Source organism: Vombatus ursinus, unplaced genomic scaffold (genome assembly GCF_900497805.2).
Source record: "Vombatus ursinus unplaced genomic scaffold, bare-nosed wombat genome assembly UNPS02005407.1, whole genome shotgun sequence".
Lineage (NCBI taxonomy): Eukaryota > Metazoa > Chordata > Mammalia > Diprotodontia > Vombatidae > Vombatus > Vombatus ursinus.
The window spans coordinates 1-6,493 of record NW_020945185.1 but is presented as its reverse complement, the minus strand read 5'-3'; the positions used below and the strand labels follow the sequence as shown (position 1 = coordinate 6,493).

Here is a 6,493-nt window from a genome sequence, read left to right as displayed (position 1 = left end):
TATGTATAAGTGTGTATTACACACACATATGAATACAATGCATACATTTTCATAGGTTTCCTGGATGGGAGGTCTGAGGCCAAAAAAAAAAAAAAAAAAAAGAGAAAAATCCACTGAAGTGTACCCAGGCCATTTATGTTGTGAGAATCTCTTACCCAGGGGTGAAAGAGGGGCTTTAAAAATATATGAATGGGGGCTAAAAGAGGGAACAGACTGTCACATGTGAAGAAAGGGGAGAAATAAAAAGAAGTATTGGTGGGCAAGTCTATCTGTAAAGTACAGTTCCAGTAAACATAAGCTCTGAAGGGCAGGAACTGCTTCTCACTTATACTTTCTACTTCTAGTACCTTGCATAGCTTTACCAATTCTTGTTGGAATGGATTGGATATGAAGAGGAGGGGGAAAAGGGATATTATTGAATTTTAAAAATATGAAACTGCTGGAGAAAGGCCAAGGTGTAGTTTCTCCAGACTGGGAACAAGCTGTTGGTATTGTACTTTGTGTGGGTGGTGGTGGTAGGTGGCGTCGGGCGGGGGGTGAGTGGGGGGGGGGGGTTGTACTTTCTGGCTCTTCCAGTCTTTTTCTGACAGGTCATAATCCTCTTGGATCATGTGACTTGGGCACAAGCAGACACCCTGGCCAACTACAATTTTTGTGAGAATCATTAGTACCTTTGAATCCACGCATTCCCATGGGTCCTGGGGCTCCCAATGCCCCATCATCTCCTTTCAGGCCAGGCAGCCCAGGAGAACCTCTCTCACCCATAAGACCTAGAGGAAGGAGAAGAGACATTTAAGTGGTGGTGGCAGTATTGCCACCACTTCCTCATTGTTCTAGATCAGTTCCTTTGAAGACTTGGCAAAATAAGGAACGTGAGGATATCAACTCACTGTGCTCGTCCTCATGAACATTGGGGAATAGCCCATTTCTCCTCCAAACCACTTTTGTCCATCCCTTTGACAGGGCCCTCACAGACCCCAGAGGTGAAAGAGAGCTCAGAGCCCATCTAGTCCCACACTACCTGAACAAGAATACTTTCTATGTCACACCTGATCAGCACTTACCCTGTTTTTTCCTAAGGGTGTCCCATGAGGAAGCAGCCCTTTTCATTTTTGGGCAGCACTAATTGTTAGGAGTTTTTTTTACCTTACATCAAACCTAAATTTGCTTCTCTACAACTTTTGGCTGACACTCCTGGTTCTTTTCTCTTGGCTAAAGCAGAGCTGGTCTCTTCTCTGCTCCACATGCCCTTCCTTCAGACACCCTTTCTCGTCTCTTCATTCCCCTCCCAACCCCCACCCTCTTTTGGCATTCTCGGTCATCCCCCAAGCCTCTTCCTAGGTCCCTTCTAATATTGGCCCCCTTCAGCTGCCTCTTGTGGGCTGTCTTCCCCTACTAAATTGTAAGCTCCTTGACGGCAGGAACTGTTTCTTTTTTATATTTATATCCCCAGTGCTTAGCACAGTGCCTGGCATACAGTAGGCACTTAGTAAATGTTTGTTGAATGATTGACTAAAATGGGAGATAATAATAATATCTCATAAGGTTATAATGAGGATTAAATGAAATAACATGTGAAGCATTTTGCAAACCTTAAAGGGCTATATAAATGATAGTTGTTACTGTTATTCACTCCTCAAAAAAACTGAACCTTTGATTAAGGCATGCTGCTATCTGGTGAAGGTAGCTGCCGAAGCAGAAGCCTTCTGTGATAGGCTGGCATGGTAACAGTCATTAAAAATATATGTACTTCTCTATTTTAAAAAGTGAGCTTTATCATAGCCATTCATCAGTTTTAATAAGGTTCCATTTTAAGCCAGACTTTAAAGAAAAAGTCTAAGATACAGTTGTGACCTTTCTCACCGATCCTTAACATAAACCACTAGTTAGCACAGAGGATAAGAGGGTTGGCCTTGGAACGTTCAGTCATTTTTCAGTTGCGTCTGACTCTTTGTGACCCCACTCAGGGTTTTCTTTGCAAAGATACAGGAGTGGGTTGCCATTTCCTTCTCCAGTTCATTTTACAGATGAGGAAACTGAGGCAAGCAGAAGTTTAGTGACTTGCCCAGGGTCACACAGCTAGTAAGCGTCTAAGGTTGGATTTGAACTCAGGGAGATGAGTCTTCCTGATTCCAGGCCTGACACTCTATCCACTGTACCACCTAGCTGTCCCCAGAGTCAAAAAGGCCTGAGTTCAAATCCTGCCTCAGACATTTAACTAGCAATGTGATCCTGGGCAAATCACAACTGCTCTAAGCCTTAGTGTTCTTCTCTGTAAAATGGGAATAGTAACAGCACCTACTTCACAGGGTTGTGGTGAAGATCAAACGAGATAATACATGTAAAATGCTTCACAAACCTTAAAGTCCTATAAAAAGGCTAGTTTTAATTAATAACTCATCAATTCCAATCTGGTTTCAGATCTCTTCTTGACTTTGAATTTTTATATTTCAGTCCTGCCCTTCCCAGGGTTGGTAAGTTATCATCTTTTTAAGTGATGTCTTTTGTTTTTACATCCCATTTCTTTCTGAATGGCAGCTAGGTGGTGAAATGGACAGAGCGCCAGACCTGGACTCAGGAAGACCCGAGTTCAAACCCATCTTCAGACACTTATTAGCTGTGTGACCCTGGCAAGTCACGACCTTTGTCTGCCTCAACTTCCTTATCCTTAAAATGGAAATAATAACAGCACCTCTCTCCCAGGGTCGTGATGGGAAAAAAAGGGATAATATTTGTAAAGCACTTTGCAAATCTTAAAGCTGCATATAAATGCTAGCTGTTATTATATCTATTCTATAGGAAAAAGCATTTATTAAGTACTTAGTATGGGCCATAAACTGTCATAAGCACTGGGAACACAAATACCTGTATATGTACATGTTGTCTTTCCCATTAGAATGTAAACTCCTTGAAGGCAGGTGTTGTTTTCCTTTTGTCTTTATATCTCCAGTGCCTGGTTCATAACAGATACTGAAGAGATGTTAGTTGGTTCATTGAAGGGGATCCCTTAAGCTGTAAAACGCCTGGTGTCATCTTCCACCAGATTCTAAATATTTTCCAAGAAAAAGCATTCAATTAAATCTACTTTTGGAAGATATCTTATTGTCCTCTTAGGGGGCAGGCAATTCCTGGTTATCCTGGCAGAACATGGTGTCTTGGGAAGCCCCATTAGTCATGCCATTTAAGATAAAACTAGACAAATTCAAAACTGAGTAATTACAGGGCCTTCCTAGGGAGCCACATAACCTCAGGGGACTCAGTAAGCCTGTGACTCTCCTACAGCAGCAGCAGCAGCAGCAGCATCTGCTTACTTACCTCTTGGTCCAGGCAAACCAGGAGCACCAGGTGATCCTCCTCTTCCTTCATTCCCTGGATCACCTTTGGGTCCTGGAGGCCCTAAAATGGAAAAATGGTACCAGGGTTAGAAATTGCTTTCTAGAATCCAGTCTCCAATGGACAAATGAGAATTTTTTCCCCAAATGGATCTTAAAAAGAAAAAGCTCAAGGATATCAAGAGAATCAATGGAAAAAAAATGTGAAAGATGGTGGTCTAGCCCAGCAATTCTTAAACTGTGGGTCGTGACTCTATATGGAGTCACATAACTGAATGTGGGGATCGAAAAAAAATTTGGCAAGAGTAAAAGGTTTCTGAATGCACAAAGACCAAAAATTAATTCAAGATCTAATGTGTAACAAATCCGATGTGTTTCTGGCAGCACTCGCTCGTGTTGTATCACATGACTTCACAGAAGCCTCGGTTCTGAACACAGGATTGACAATTATAAAACCAAAATACCAATCAACTCTGAAAAATGTTGAAGATGCTCTATGTCCTGCAGTACCAAATATTCCACCAAGATTTAGTTCTTTGTGTAAAAATAACGGTTTTTCATAATTGCACATGTATAACCTATATCTGATTGCTTACCATCTCAGGGAGGGAAGGAGATAATAGAATTTGGAATTCAAAACTTTAAATAAAAATGTTTTTTAAAAAATTGGGGAAAAAAATAAAGGCAACTCTACAGGCAAAAAGAAAGAAAGGAAGAAAGAAAAGAAGGGGCACCTCTGTACTCTGGCCTGCTTTCAGTTCCTTCTGGACAGCATCACCTGAAACAAGCAGGAAGTGAAGGCATTGACAGGGAAAGAACACTTCTTTCTGACCAAAAGGAATTCAAAGGGAAGGTCTGAGGCCTTTTTAAACAGAAACAGATTGAATTACATTAATCCTGGGAAGGGTGTGAGCTACATAGCAAACTGTGAGAGAGAAAGGACAGCTCTGCTCACACTATATTTATCTGAGTGGGAGTGTTGGCCATTCCCAGAAAAGAGGGAGTGAGCATAGCAGAAGTGATGTGAGAGCTGGACAGCTTCCCAGCTCTTCCTAGGTTGGGTCATCACAATATACCTTCATTAACTTGTTTAAAATATTGTAAATTCCAAGTGTGTTAGACATATCCCTGTTCCAAGCTAATTACCAAAGCTGTGTTTCATCCTGTTTTTGTTTTTAACCTATAACTTTGGGTTCACCATACCTCCCCTTCCTTTTATTGGGTAGGTTGATTTGGTGAGTTGCAGAGAGGGGCCTGACATCACGAAGATACGGGTTTAAATCCTGCATCAGATACTTCTTAGCTATGTGATCCTAGGCAGGTTATTCAACCTCTGTGGGCCTCTCTTTCATCCAATGGAAAATGGTGTTAATAATAGCACCTCCTTCACAGGGTTGTTCTAACGATCAAATGAGCTAAAGTATTTCTCAAACCTTAAAACCTTATATGTGTCAACTCTGAACAGAGAGGCAAGATGGGAGACGTGGATTCAAATCTCTCCTTAGATACTTACTAATCATGTAACATGGTCAAGTCACTTAACCTCTGTCTGTCTCAGTTTCCTTAATTGTAAAATTCGGATAATAATAGCACCTCCCTCCTGAGGTTGTTGAGGACCCAATGAGATAACATTTGTAAAATGCTTAGCACAGTGCCAGGCACAGAGAAGGTACTAATTCAATGCTTGTTTCTTTTCTTAGTTGCTTTGTGTTTTGTATATACCTAGATATATGCGTGTTGTCTTTTCTGTTAAAATGTGAGTTCCCTGAGGGTAGGATCTATTTCATTGCTGTCATTGTATCCCCAACTTAGCACATGTTCAGTCATTTTTCAGTTGTGTTGTACTCTTTTCCAGCTCATTTTACAGATGAGGAAATTGAGGCAAATAGTTAAGTGACTTGCCCAGGGTCCTATAGCTAGTAAGTATCTGAGGCTAGATTTGAACTTATGAAGATGAGTCTTCCTGAGTCCAAGCCCCGTGCTCCATTCACTGCACCACCTAGTTGCCCCATGTCTAGCACGTAGTAGATGCTTCATAAATGATTGACTGATTGAAAAATTTAAAGATTTTAAAAAATTATTTGTGACAAGGAAGGGACATAGTCAAAATAAAGGTGATATAAAAAGTAAAAGACAGCAATAAAGAAGAAAGAAACAGTTAAGAAAAGAAAGAAAAAAAGACTAAGAAATTCAGAGTAATTGAGTATCAGATATAAAAAACAAATCACTGGCATAAAAAAAAAATTACAGGAAAACCCTGTTGCTGGCCCCTTTCTTGCCTGGGGTCATTTCTTTATCGGGCCTTTGGCCTCGTGGGACCTGGAGGAGAGAACATGGACAACATCCATTGATGTAATCCATCCCCGTGTCTAGAAAAATAGCTCCAAGTGTTTATTCTGCTAGTGTTGGAGGCTGGAAGGGGAAGAAGAACATAGGGGTGGGAAAGATCGAGTGGGAGAGTCCTAGCTTCATTTTTTTTTTCAACTAGACCAGAACTAGGGAGCTATTGCCTTCTCCTGGCCTTACCTACTGAAGAAATAATAAATATGCCATGAGAGAGAGAGAGATGATAGAGTATAAACTATCATCTCTCTCATTGAGATGCCAATATATATCATGGAGGCCAGTGTGCCATACAGGGGATACGTGTGGATTTATTCTCAGTTATGTTTCTTTTTTACAAAGGGAATTTTTTTCTTTTGAGGTGGGGGGGGGAGAAGAATTGGAAATCAATCAATTAGCAGTATCAAGCACCTCCTATGTCCACTGAAGATACAAATACAAAAGTGATTCTATGGGAAGTAACTCTGTGTGTTTTTATGTGTTTTTATGTGTTTTTAAAGAGTATCAGTATGTAAGAGGGGTGCCCCAGTAAGACCAGCAAAAGTTGAAAGGTATACAAGGGCTAAAATACAGGGACATTGAAATGCAAGGGGGGAGGAGGGAGGATAATATTTTTTATAAGAAAAAAAAGAAATAATGTATGCCTGCCTCAAATCACACATATCTTCAATAAACTCCTCCTTGATCCTGGAGGATTTCCCTTCCCTCAGACTCCCTCCTTCTACCTAGGTTTCATTTAGCTCTTGTTTGAATTCACTGGCCCCTGATGGGGTGTGTGTGTGTGTGTGTGTGTGTGTGTGTGTGTGTGTGTGTGTGTG

The 6,493-nt window shown here is 41.0% G+C and overlaps 1 long non-coding RNA gene across 1 annotated transcript; it reads right to left on the bottom strand.

Moving 5' to 3' along the window:
- Positions 1 to 675: 675 nt before the first annotated feature.
- Positions 676 to 4,243, bottom strand: LOC114032481. Its single transcript, XR_003567837.1, has 3 exons — positions 4,067 to 4,243; positions 3,316 to 3,396; positions 676 to 770 (listed from the first exon to the last, which is right to left on the bottom strand). It is a non-coding gene; the product is annotated as an uncharacterized LOC114032481 (long non-coding RNA).
- Between the last annotated feature and the right edge of the window lie 2,250 nt (positions 4,244 to 6,493).